The following is a 14366-nucleotide window of genomic DNA, read 5'->3' as shown; positions in this document are numbered from 1 at the left end:
GAGCAATAGAGAAGCGTTTGTTGTTTTTGTGACGTTTATGTGAAATAATGTGCGTATAACACTTAGCAGAAGGCAGATGCTTGGTAAAACTTCCTGACTCTAAGTCCCGTGCTAACTAAAAATAACTAGATTGCATGGAGAGCTTGTAGTGAGAAACAACAGTCTCTCCTTTCCTGGTCTCTGGAGGCAGCCATTTTTATCTCGTTTGAGTTTTCCAAACGATAGGCTCCTTTTTGCACTGCTTGAGGTATCCGCTTGAGATTTTATCTATTTACATCCTGAAATTATGGTTGCGTATTTAGCTCTACTGCACTCTCATCCTTCTAATATAATGATGTCATTGTTTATGGAATTGAACCTTGAATAAGGCAGCCGTTAGGGGTGCCGACCACCACATAGTCAAGAATCCACGTATCACTTTATAGTTGTCCTTGTGTATCCATGATTCAACCAAGTGCGGATCATGTAGAACTGTAGGATGTATTTATTGAACGCAATCAGCGTATAAGTGGACCCATGAGGTTCAAACTTGCGTTGTTCAAGGATAAACTGTATCAGTGTTGGTGAACAATGACAGATATTGTTCACCAAAGAGCCAAAACGTGTACAATGATTATACTTCTCTTCTTGAAAAAAATGTCCTTATTGCCTTCTTTTTTTTTTGGAGTTTCCTGGAGACTCAGCAGGTTTTTCTTTTTATTTGTGCCATTTGCCTTTCTCATATCCATATTATTTTCAAGTGCTTAAGCCTATCAACTCCTCGATCACATTCACTTGTTTTTCCTGGAGACTTCCAAGTCTTCTGTGGTTCTCTGTTACACAGCTGTCATGACAGTAACAAAGAAATTAGTCTTTTTCCCTTTTCCCTTCCAGCCCAATACCACCCGCCCCATTGGCACTCATTGCTTGCCTGTGTTTCTCTTTCTCCCTTTTCTTCTCTGTCCATGGTTTGGTCAGCTGCCTTCTTTTTCCCAGCCATGTTCTTTCTTGGTCCGTTCGTTTGGCCTTCTCAATAGTCCACTCATAGTAGTAGTATTATTACTCTGTCAGTCAGCTTTTGGCTCATTATAAATTAGCATTTTGGAGTGTGCTCATTTACATAGGGCACCCCAAAGATAACTTGATCCACAGATAAAAGGGCAATTGTTCCAATGTTTATGTGAGTGAGGCAAAGCCCTTGCAGGGAATAGCAAGCTAAGGGCAGCTGATTATAATGAAAGGCTTAAGTAAGGCATAAATGCTTCAGGCATGACAGGAACACAGACGGAAAGAATTGATGACCTGTTTCTGCAGAAAAATATCCATCAAAAGAGAAACCTTTCCTCAAGGGATGCCCAGCCAAGGTGTGGGCCTTAGAAAAGCTGGACCCATACTTTAGGAGACAGCAACCCACTTTGTTGACAGGTCATAAGTGAAGAAACCAGTCTAACAAAGTGTTCATTGAAAAACACTATTTTAACACCAGGCTATAAAGTTGGCCCCGGTAGAGTGTGACTTAAGAAGACTTTTGAACATATTATTGGTTGATATCAGATGTTGAACTGAAAAGTCTACATCTTAAGATTTATGGAGCAGTGTCCAAGCATCATGACCTTGGGATGTTACTCCATGTAATATCTAAATGAATCCATTTGGACAACTATGTACCTACTCAGCTTTCATTGTGCATTCTCTCCTGGTTAATTTCTGTTGTCTTTGTGTGTGAATTACCCGGAAGGACTTGCTCTCACACTCTCTCCACCTGGCTGTAGCACTACTATTCAAACCTCTAGATTGTGGAGCCTGGAACCCATGTTGATTTCTGCCATGTCTTTAGGTTTCCTATTCACCTTGGTATCCTGATCATTAGATAGGACTTTACCTCTCTCATCTCAGACCCATCCTGTGATCTGTGCAGCCTACTTTACTAAACTAACTACTGATGCTGGTCCCTGGGCTGGTACCTGAGCTGGGTCCACCTCACAACTTCTTTTTCCCAACCCAGCCCCTTTTTCCCTGCCACATAAAACAGGGGATCTTGTAGTTCCTATCATTCTTTCTCCCCTGCATGTAGCATAACTATTTCTGTCTTTTTTTAAAGACGTATGACCTGAGGGTGAATCACGTCCATTATGAAACTCTAGGGGCAGGGGCAGGGGACTCTGCATACAAGCACAAATACAAGCTTCAGAAGTGTGCTCTGTTTCCATACTTGCTTCAGTCTCAAGAATTGCTGAACTCATTTCCTTTTTTTTTCTTTTTAGGGCCGCACCCGTGGCATATGGAAGTTCTCAGGCTAGGGGTTGAATTAGAGCTGCAGTTCCACAGCCTGTGCCACAGCCACAGCAATGCAGGATCCAAGCCACATCTGCAGACTACGCTGCAGCTTGTAGCAATGTTGGGTCCTTTACCCACTGAGCGAGGTCAGGGATTGAACCTGCATCCTCATAAAGACGATGTTGGGTCCTGAACCCACTGAGCCACAACAGGAACCCTTAATTTCCTTTTTATCCTTCTCAACCATTCTACCAAATAAAACAGCAGAGATCAAAGTGATACTGGAGACTGGGGAACGCTGGGTATCAAAGTCAACTTGTTGGCTACTGGAGTAGAAGGAGGAGGGTGAAACAGAGCGATCGGAGCTACATGCTTTCATAGGTGGCAGATATGTCCTCAGTCAGCATTTATCCTCTCGACTTAACGTTTCTTACAAAAAATCTTTTTTGACTCCTTGAACTATAAGGACCATCAGCACCCTTAGATCAACCTTCAAAGAGGCCTTCTAGGGAAGAGAAGCCCCTAAGGAGTGTTTCTCCTAGGCTGTTTCCCCTGAGACATCTGCTATTCTTTCTACCCAGCATCTTTTCCTCTTTCTGGAATATTTTCCTTGGGGAATCACTTATTTCTCCTACTTCACTTTTTTTCCTTTTTGGCCATACCTGTGGCATGTGGAAGTTCCCAGGCCAGGGATCGAACTTGCACCACAGCAGTGGCCTGAGCCACAGCATGAACCACACCAGATCCTTAACCCACTGTGCCACCAGGGAGCTCCTCTTACTTCTCATTCGATTGCATTTTAGGTTGCATGTGACAAGGGGTGGCAAATAGGGATTCTCTTCCCTCTCGCTGTAGTGTTAGGTTAGAGATGGCACATGGCCCAAGCTCGTCCCATCACTTGTGATCACTCCTTTTGTCAGAGGTATTGGAAAAGAGACATCTTCTTTCTGTTAAGGTTGTTGGGAAAATAAAACATAAACCTGAAACTGATGGCAGACATCTTGTTTCTATGAAGGGTCAACTTGCTTGATAAGCAGCCAGCACCCGAGACACCAGAGTCAAGAGATGGTAGGAAAGGAAACTGACCAGTAACATCACATGGGCCCTTGGATCCATTTGTGTTTGAAGCTGTAGTAGTTACCCCTTGACTTTACAGATATGTAAGCCAATAGCACTTCCTCCTTTCCCTATTTTCTTTCTTCCCTTCTTTCCTTCCTCTCTCTCCATTTCAGCTGGGGCTCCTGCAATTGCCATTTATGTGATTAGATTCTTGGACTGACTCAGGTCTTCACTGAATATCAAATTTCTATGTCTAGTCATGGGCATCTTCATTGGCAGCTAAAATCCAATATATGCAACATCAAGTTCACTCCTTCCCCAAAGGCCACCCCATATTCCGTAACAGAAACCACGGAGTCAGAGTTCCCATTGTAGCTCAGCAGTAACAAACCTGACTAGTATCTGTGAGGATGTGGGTTTGATTCCTGGCCATGCTCAGTGGGTTAAGGATCCAGTGTTGCCGTGAGCTGTGGTGTGGGTCACAGACATGGCTCAGATCCAATTCGACCCCTATCCTGGGAACGTCCATATGCTGTGGGTGAGGCCCTAAAAAAAGAAAGAAAGAAAGAAACCAAGGCATCATTTAAGATATCACATCTTTTGCACAGCAAAGGAAACCATAAAAAAAAAAAACTTTGGAATGGGAGAAAATAGTTTCAAATGATGCAATTGACAAGAGCTTAATCTCTAAAAATATACAAACAATTTATACAGCTCAACAGCAAAAACAAAAAACACAAAAAACCCAACAACCCAGTTGAAAAATGGGCAGAAGACCTGAAGAGACATTTCTCCAAAGAAGATAGACAGATGGCCAACAAAAATGCTCAACATTGCTAATTATTAGAGAAATGAAAATCAAAACTACTATGAGGTACCACCTCACACCTGTCGGAATGGCCATCATTAACAAGTCAACAAACAACAAATGTTGGAGAGGGTGTGGAGAAAAGGAAACCCTCCTACACTGTTGGTGGGAATGTAAATTGGTACAACCACTATGGAAAACAGTGTGGAGGTACCTCAGAAAACTAAATATAGGACTACCATATGACCCAGCAATCCCACTCTTGGGCATATATCTGGACAAAATGTTTCTTGAAAAAGACAGGCACCCATATGTTCATTGCAGCACTAGTCACAATAGCCAAGACATGGGAACAACCTAGATGGCTGTCGACAGATGAATGGATTAAGATGTGGTATGTATACACAATGGAATACTGCTCAGCCATAAAAAAAAACAAAATAATGCCGTTTGCAGCAACATGGATGGAACTAGAGACTCCCATACTAAGTGAGCTAAGTCGGAGAAAGACAAAGACAAAGCCATATGATATCACTTATATCTGGAATCTAGTATAAGGCACAAATGAAACCTTCCACAGAAAAGAAACTCATGGACTTGGAGAATAGACTTGTGGTTGCCGAGGGGAAGTGGAAAGAAGTGGGATGGACTGGGAATCTGGGGTTAATAGATGCCAACTATTGCATTTGGAGTGGATAAGCAATGAGATCCTGCTGTATAGCACTGGGAACTATATCTAGTCACTTGTGATGGAACATGATGGAAGATAATGTGCGGAAAAATATAGATGTATGACTGGGTCACTTTGCTGTACAGTAGAAATTGACAGAACACTGTAAACCAACTATAATGGAAAAAATAAAAATCATTAAAAAAAGACATCACATCCCCTCTTAGGTGTTTGCTATTGTTAACCAGTCCCTAGACCTTACAGATCCTTCCTTTAAATGCTTGTCACTCTGTCCCTTTTGCTCCATCCCTGTGGTCACGTTCTCCTTTAGACCTTCATGATTTCCCAAGGGCATCACAGCTGTAGTCTCTGAAGTGGTCTTGATGCCTGCCCTGCACTCCCTCCCCTGAGGCTCAACTCTGCACATCAACCAGCGAGGTGGTTCTACAGCATGACTCTGATCAGACCCTACTCCGCCGACATCCTTCATGGTTCCTCACAGGGTTTGACTTGGGTTCTGTCTTCTTATCTTAGCCCCCAGGCCTCCGTGTGACCTGGCTCTTGACAACTTCTCCTTTCTTTTAGCCATTTTATGACCAATCACATTCACTCATTCAATAAACATTTCTCAAATGCCAGGCACTGTCCTTTCTTGGTACTGAGAATATAGCAGTGAACAGAACCAGAATCCAGGACCTCCTGGAGCTTCATTCTAACTGGGGAGACAGATGGAGGCTGTCAGATGGCAGTTAAGGTCACTGGAGAAACATGGAGCAAGAAAGGAGTGGGGAGTGAGAGGGGAGGGTGGTGCAATTTAAAAGAGGGTGCTCAGGAAATATCTCATCAAAAAGGTGACATTTGAATTCAGACTTGAAGGAGCGGAGAGAGCAAGCCATGTGAATATCTTCTGGAGAAGACTGTAAGTGCAAGGGCCCTGGGGTGATTTCAAGGATCAGTGAGAAGACTAGTGGTGGGTTGGAGAGAGCAAATGTGGGGGGAAGAGAGAGAGCGAGCGAGCTGAGGCAAACCTTCAAGGGTCTCGTAGACCATGTATTGTAACTACTTTGGCTTTTATCAGATCTCAGGGAGATGGAAAATCATTGATTGCTCTGATCCTAAGAATGACGTGCTCTGACTTTATGTCTTAAAAATGAGCTCCCTGTTCTCTAGAACGTGTCATAACTCCTTCTGCATCCTAGCCTTTAAAAACCTACATTGTTCTCTCCCTGAGACTACCCCTCCCTATTTCTTCACTTCTGAGTCATCTCCTTCCTGACCCCAAAGGTTGATGTATGTGCTCTGATACCACTGTCATGAATACATGTTTGTGAATGTATGAGTAAGGGGGTAAATCTGATTAAGAGTGAAGGAAGCCACTCATGGCAGGGCAAGGCAGGTAAGTGGATGTTCTGCTTAATAACCAACATTTTTTGAGTGTTCACTATCGGTTGGGCATTTCCCAAAGTGCGTCCCGTGGCTTACGTTGTTTCATGCTCGGAACATCCTTCTGAGGTTGATGCTGTTAGTAAAACTCATTGTTCCAGAGGAGGACACTGACCATGGAGAGGTGAAGGGATGGAGATGGGACTCGAACCAGGCAGCCAGAGTTAGGCAGGATTTCATATCTGGATGAGGGGAAGTAACCCATTTCCTGATGGGCTTGCTTTCTGGAAGAACAGTGAACCATATCAAAATGGCATAAAGGGAGTCTGGGCAACCGAATTGCTACAAAGGTCAAGGGTGGGCAGTACATCCAGCTGCAGGCAGTGGGAGAAGTAGGTGCAACTTTTAAGATCAGGGCCTTGGAGTTCCCACCGTGGCTCAGTGGAAATGAATCTGACTAGTATCCATGATTCGTGTTCAATCCCTGGCCTCACTCAGTGGGTTGGGGATCCGGCATTGCTGTGAGCTGTGGTGTAGGTCATAGCTGCAGTTCGGATACTACGTTGCTGTGGCTGTGGCTATGGCCAGCAGCTGAAGCTCCAATTCGACCCCTAGCTGGGAACTTTCATATGCGGTGGGTGCAGCCCTAAAAAGCAAACAAAAACAAAAACAAAACACACAGATCAGGGCTTTGTGGCAGGCAGACCTGGGGACAGTTCTGGCCTTCTCCATTGTCACCCATGGGACCTGGGAAAGTTACTAAGATCCTCAGGACGCAGCTTCCTCATCTGTAAAATAGGAATATGATTGTTTGTAAGGATTAAACTTGATAAGGCTTAGAAGATCCTCCACTCCCCCGATTCTGTCCCTTCACGTTCTGTCGTCCACTGCTTCTGTCTTGCAGCAAGACCAGCAGCAGATCTGTGCTGTCAGGCGGCCTGGCTCCATCTTTTGACATGGGCCCTGGATGAAATACTCTGGGTGCTTTTAAAGCTTTTTATTTTTAGAGCTCAAGGTCTCAAAGAAATAATCAAATCAGTTGAGAAGCTAGACAGCCACATTTCCTAAGCAGAAGAAACTCACTTTAATGGGAGGAAACCAGTGCGTACTGAGGTCCCACTCAGCACGTACCTCACAAAAATACCAAGAGGTGGCCTTGGAGTGCTGGTGAACAGGAAACGGAGGCAGAAGGAGTTCGTATCATGTGCTCAAAGTCACACGGCTGGATTGAGGCAGATCTGAGACCGGGATCCAGGCCGTCTGACCCCAGTACATACCTCTGTTTTGTATCCTAACAGCATAGGATTCTGGGGGGCGGTGTGTAGCTAATACTGTGTCAAAGAATACTTCACTTCTGCTTCTAATGGTGGCAAGTGACAGAAACTCACTTTTACCTGGCTTCAGCTAAAAATCTTTACTGGAAAGGATGCTGGGATTTTTCATACAAGAGCAATTAGAACTTGGCGAAGCTTGAAGCTGAATCTATCAAGCCATCGGCAGCCCAGGAAGCTGTTTCTTTGTTCTCAGGTCACATATTTCCGCCTCTGTTTTTTGGTCAGCATGTGTGCTTCATATGTTTTCACAAGACTGGCTCCGTCTGCTCTTATAGCCCTTAGTTGACCTCAGACTCCCAAGTTACATGTCCAGCATTCAAACATCTTCTCACACTCCCTAGAATCTATTTCTTGCATCCCAAGTTAAAATTCCCTAGAGAGGGGGTGGGGGTGGGGAGGTGATTTCTCTCAGCCTGAGCTAGTGTCCATGCCGACCTAGTCAGCTAGGCTGGGAAGCAGGGTACGAAGCAAAGTCACTCTGGATGAAGTCCAGAAAGGCAAAGGCAGTCCTCAGCAAAGGGTGTGGGTCCAGGGCTCCCAGTGTCCCCTTAGATATCTATTGCAAACCTTAGCCAGTTGATTACACATAAAAAAAGCTCTAAAATAAAGTAAATCCTAATTAACTGATGATGAATCGAAACAATTAAAAATATAAAAAATACTGTATGTGTTCACGTATATGTAAAATCTAAGGAATAAAACACATGAAGAAATACAACAAAGCAGAAGTGGACTCACCAATAACAGAGAGCGGATGAGTGGTTGCAAGAAAGGAGGGGGTGTGGGCGGGACAAAATGGGTGAGGGCGATTAGGAGGTACAACTGCTGTACCATACCTTGTAACATAGATAAATTACAAGGATGTATGTACAGAGCAGGCAATATAGCCAATATATAATCTATAAAACTACCAAGTTACTATGGTATACATCGGAAACTAATACAATATCCTATGTCAACTATACTTCAATAAAATCAATAAATACAAATATCAAAGAATTAGAGCAAAAGTTTAAGAAAAATGAATGCCTTGCTATCCTCAGCATTTTTCTTTATGCATTTCAACTGTTCAGGAACCAATTCAATTTAATCCTAATTGTACTCCTAGGACTCAGGAGGAGGATACATTTCAAAATCTGAATTCATATCCAAAGGGGACTCAGCTTCTTGCGGTTTGAGCCTCAGAGCTTCTCGAAAGTCAGCGGTCCTTACAGGAGACTGTCTTTGATTTCACAAGAAGCCTCTAACAACCTGTTTTCATTTATTGGTGAGAAGATATTATTTTGTTCCTTAATTTCCCAATCAGTATGACTACCCACAGCATCCTGCTCATTTTGCCTTCTCTGAGCCTTCTTCCCAGGAAAGAGAATATCTGATTGCTTGCTAATCAAAACTTCTTTTTGAGCAGCTTGGCATAAGCTGGAAAAGGATAAGAGGCACCTTCCTGTCACCTTTTCTTCTTCCTCTCCTCCTCTCTTCTCCTCTTCCCTCCCCTTCCCCCCTCCGCAGCCTCCTCCTCTTCCTCCTTCCCCTGCTGTGACCTACACTGAGCTGTGGTAACACCAGATCCTTTAACCCACTGTGCCAGGCTGGGGATTGAACCCGTGCCCCTGCAACAACTGGAACCCTGAGCTTCTGCAGTCAGTGCCACAGTGGGAACTCCTGTCAGCTTTCTTCTTAATCTAACTCAACTTTATCCTAAGTATTTTTCAAGCACCTATGGGTGCTAGGCATCGCAGATTAATCAGGCTCTAGCTGCAGCTGCTTTATCACCTTGTTGCTCTGATCATAGATATTCTTAAAGGTCACATTCACATTTTCTCAGGCTTTCTAAAGTATACACTAAAAATATTTAGCAGATTATACAATGATTTCTCCAAATATGGATCTGGAAAGTTCTAAATGAGAAGAAGAATCTATGCAGGTCGCTTGGCTTTTTTTTTTTTTCTTAAAGTGTATACCCAAACTTTTTCAGTCTACATTTTTTTCAACACTTCTGGACTGACTACATGATTATACATCAGGTAAAGAGGCAGAAAGTATGTTATTAGCTCTCACAACTAATTTTCAATCCAACCGTAGCTTAAGTTAACTGTATACCTACTATAACTTCCTGTCTAGATGTTAAGGTTAGTAGCATATTCCTTGACTGAGCTGACTGAGGTGGTTTTGGTGGAGAGACGAGACTGTTGAGGTCTGGGATGTGTCAGTTTCCTGTTTGTATATTTTGATCCTGAAACAATCACAGCCTTCACCTGTCAGGAATGTTCAATCCATTCATTCATGAGTTTTTTTCAGCTGAGAAATTCCCATCATAACTTTCTTACTCTCTTTGCTGAAAGGGGAAGGATGTTGCAAAAATTGGCTTTGCCAGAGTTCCTGTCGTGGCTCCATGGCTAATGAATCCGACTAGGAACCATGAGGTTGCGGGTTCGATCCCTGGCCTTGCCCAGTGGGTTGGGGATCTGGCGTTGCTGTGACCTGTGGTGTAGGTCACAGACGTGGCTCGGATCCCTCATTGCTGTGGCTCTGATGAAGGCCGGTAGCTACAGATCCCATGAGACCCCTAGACTGGGAACCTCCGTATGCCACGGTGCGGCCCTAGAAAAGGCAAAAAAGAAAAATTGGCTTTGCCAAATTCCCTGGACATGTCTATTTACTGAGCTTAATGAAGAGCTGTCTGTGATTGAATAATGATACTTGAGTTCTAGACTGCAGCCCGGAGGGAATGCCTCTCTCATTTGCCACCTGAAAAACTACAGTTACTAAAATTGCTTATAGAGCCTCTCCTTTAGGAGTTTACATTAGGAAGCTCTTCAGGACAATTTATTCATGTATTTGTGCTTCGTACATTCATTCATGTCTTTCTTCTCACGGCCACTTGAGCAAGCCTGTTCTACTCATGCACGTAAACCTGCCTGCCCCAAAAAACACGATTCAGAAGTTTTGATGTTTAAGATCAACTGCGATCACCTGGGAAATACTCAGTGGCACTCTGGGAAAGGTGAGACAGTCACCTTGCTAAAAAAAGTAAAGCTCCAGAGTTCTTGTTGTGGTGCAGTAGAAATGAATCCAACTAGTAACCATGAGGTTGTGGGTTCGATTTCTGGCCCTGCTCAGTGGGTTAAGGATTTGGCGTTGCTGTGAGCTGTGGTGTAGTTTGCAGACTCCACTCAGGTCCTGTGTTGCTGTGGCTGTGGCACAGGTCAGCAGCTGTAGCTTCAATTTGACTCCGAGCCTAGGAACCTCCATATGCTGTAGGTGCGGCATTCAAAAGCAAAAAAACAAAACAAAACAAAAATCTCTGATTTTCAGGATGTGCCAATTTCCCTGGTGTAAATACTGCTGTGGCTGATTTCAAGCACAATGTGATGTCACCAAAAGTGGATTAGGGAAGAAGTGCTTACAGCAGCCCTCCTGAGTCCAGTCATATGAGTCAGGTGAGTCACCGGAGCCAGCTGAAAAGGCTCTGCCCCCAAATCTGTTGATTTCTTCCTTTCTTTCTGTTTGCTGATTTCTTTACCTCAACATTTTCTTTCCTCTCTCTTTCTTGTCCTCGGCTTGAACTCTTAACCTCTTCTGCAACTCTAACCTCATTTCTTACCTCTGGTCCTTTGGCTTTGTTGTATGTGATGTTCTCTTCCCAATGATTGGGTCCCTACTCTCTTCTTCAGGACTGCTGCTTTGGCACATGACATTTAAATGATTTGGTCAAGGTCATACAGCTAATAAGTGGCAAAGCTGGGACCTGAACCCCACTCTGTTTTAATTCACAGACTCTGCTTTTAACCAGAATGTTAAAATTTGGGGGAGGGTACAAATGTCTCAAGTAAGGGAAGAAAATAGGAGCCCAGAATGGGATTCAGGAGAGCTTTGCTAAGGATGTGGCATTTTGGGCTATGGAAATGGAGATGGGGAAATGAAAAGCTTCCATTGAGGCACAGAGGAAAGCCGTTAAAGGTGGGGCTGTGAGTTCAAAGTGTATGATTTAAGATGTCGTGAGCCAGTTAACCTGATCAGAATCATTTGGTGGAGGTTGTTTAAAATGCTGGTGGTTGGACCCCCTCCAGATCTCCCCCTGCCCTCCTCCCCGAGTCTGATCCCCTGGGGCTTGGGCCCTCCAGATCTATTTTTAATAAGCTTCTCTGGATTTTCTGATGTACTCTATAGTTGAGAACCAACTAGAGCCATTTGGTGGAACCAGCAGGGATGCAGGGATAAGCGTTCACCAGTTTTGTTTTTGTTTTCCACTCTTCATATCTGTCCTGGAGCCCCGAGAGAGATCCCAGGAAAGCCACTCGATTTTCCTGGTCACTATTAGTCCCTCAATTCTTCTGTCACCTCAAACCATGGAAAAGTCTTGTTTTAGAAAATCTATCTCATATTGATAGGGATGGAGTAGGATACATGGGTAGTTGTCGAAGTCCCAGTAAGGGACCACAGATAGAGAGGGAATCCTAGGGAACTTTGGGAGATCACTTTTAAGTTAATTGCTCACAAGGCCATCAGAACCAGGCAGCCTTGCTTGACTAGTGGAGGAAAAAGAGATATGCCCCAGGCCATTGGGTGGGAGATGAGGTGAAGCCTGCATTGAAGTTCAGACCAAGGGCAGGAGTTTAAGGACCGCCTTTCTGCTGATTTAAACAAGCACCATGCCAGTCCTAGCTTGACCACATAGGGTCAAATACTCTCTTACAGGTTACAAGGGAAGAGCTACTGCTACAAGAAAGAGAAAGAGGAGGTCTTTTCCCACCCCCGTTCCCCTTGGGTTATAAAACTGTAGCCCACCTAATCCTCACGGCAGAGCCTTCTTGCCTGCCTGCTTGCATCTCTCACAAGAATCTTATATTAATAAATCTATTTCTTGCCTATCCCTTTGTCTCTTGCTGAATTCCTTCTGTGCCGAGACATAAAACCTGAACCTCTAAGTCCAGACACCGGGTGAGTGATTCTAATTTAAAAACCATGGGTTCAGGTCCCAATCTGGGTTCTGACTGGGTTCAAGTCATAAGTGGTGTTAGTTTCAATATGGTATTTCAGCTTCCATTGAAATATTTTATTTGTATTTTTTAACTTTCATTTTAATTTTATTATTTATTTAATCCATAAATAACTGATTTTTATTGTTTATTTAACTTTAATTTTAAATTCCATTTAAAGATTTTTGGAAGTAAAAAGACACCCTCTATCTTCCTAGGGCATGCTTTGGGTCCACTCAACAAATTATCTCCAAGTTTTTCAGAGCCACCCTGGAAGGATGGAGACAGTGACAAGGTAGAAAAAGTCTTGCTTTTTCTTTAGCACAACATTCCAGAGAATAAACTCTTTTGATTTTTCCAGGTCCCCAAATTAGTCTTCACATGTGTTTGTCCCACTATTCAGGTTTTTAACGTAGTATCCATGATTTAAATGTCAAGAACTCTGCTTATTTTTATTGTTGGCAGTCTAATTTTGATTTAAGAATATGATATCTACTCAACAATCTCTCAGTGTGTTAATTATACTTATTTTAGAGTTTTCTTCTGATTTATTTTTTATTTTTTATTTTTTAGGGCCGCACCTGTGGCCTGTGGAAATTGTCACACTAGGGGTCAAATTGGAGCTGCAACTGCAGGCCTACACCATAGCCACAGCCACACCAGATCTGAGGTGTGTCTGCAACCTGCACCACAGCTCATGGCAATGCTGGATCTTGAACCCACTGAGAAAAGTCAGGGACTGAACCTGCATCCTCATAGATACTAGTCGGGCTCATTACCCCTGAGCCAGGATGGGAACTCCTCTTCTGATTCTTGTATTAGCTCCACTTAATTTGGGGTTAGTTCCTCTGCTTATTCAGCCTCTAACCTCTATTTCACGGTGTGTTTGCCTGAACTCTTTGGTTATCTGGCTTGATTAGTGTGGTTTCTTTAGCACAACTGAAAACCACTGGGGCAGTGAATGTGGATTGTGATTACAAGGCGTTTGATGCAGAGGGAGTTCTCCTTTAAGGAGTGCAGAAAGTGCTTACATTCTGGGCATGTGGACTACTTGTCTTTTGGGCCAGTTGAAAGGGACTTGGGGACACTGATCTACTTCTCTCCCAAGCCCCCATCCTTCCTCAGGGAATTCTCCTGTGGCATAGATCCCCTACTTTATTAAGAGGATTTTTCTTTCAACAGGACAATCAGTCATGTGTGGGTGATTTAATATTAGGTTATATAATTTATCCTATTAACAGATCAAAGGAGAAAAATTATTTAATTTTGATAAATGCAAAACCGGATATTTAATAAATTTCAAAATCCAATGCTGATTTTTAAATATTTGGTTATGTAACAGTAAGGGGATATGTACTTAACATGACAAAATACGTGAAAATTGACACACATTTGTATCTATTGCCCAAAAAACCCCCAGTGTTTGCTTAATAGTAAAATGTTAAAAAGTTTCTACTGAAGTGAGGAATAAAATGAGGCATGTAATGCATATTGTGGTATAAAATTTAAACGTGACAGAAAATGTAATGAAAATCAAAAGCCTCTCCCTCCATGATTCTGCACACTTGAAATAACCAATATTAATAGTTCGATGCCTTTTTTTCACTAATTTTACTTTCCTAAGCCAATACTATGATTTATTATGTTTAAGAGATAATATAGTCTATTATTATTTTTGGGGATGGTCACAAATGGAATTAAAGAACTAGCCAATATATTTAGATAAGAGTATAAAGTAGCACAGCAATTTTAACTGAGGACGCAAAGTTGTTATTTACAGATGTTTCAATGGGCCATTGATGTGTAACAAACTACCCCAAGACTCAGTGGCCTAAGACAACAACCATTTATTTGCTCATGGGTCTGCCAGTTGGGGT

General features: G+C 43.0%; 1 long non-coding RNA gene across 1 annotated transcript in view; it reads left to right on the top strand.

Annotated features, from left to right (window-relative positions):
- The window catches only part of LOC102163064, a 50641-nt gene extending 37523 nt beyond the window's left edge, over positions 1-13118 (top strand). The window contains exons 3-5 of the long non-coding RNA XR_002342374.1: positions 8619-8777; positions 10826-10950; positions 12708-13118. This is a non-coding gene — a long non-coding RNA (uncharacterized LOC102163064). The remainder of the gene's footprint in view (positions 1-8618; positions 8778-10825; positions 10951-12707) is intronic.

This window comes from Sus scrofa, chromosome 3 (genome assembly GCF_000003025.6).
Source record: "Sus scrofa isolate TJ Tabasco breed Duroc chromosome 3, Sscrofa11.1, whole genome shotgun sequence".
In the NCBI taxonomy this organism is placed as follows: Eukaryota; Metazoa; Chordata; class Mammalia; order Artiodactyla; family Suidae; genus Sus; species Sus scrofa.
Note: the sequence above shows the minus strand (reverse complement) of the source record. Positions and strands in the feature narration are given on the sequence as shown.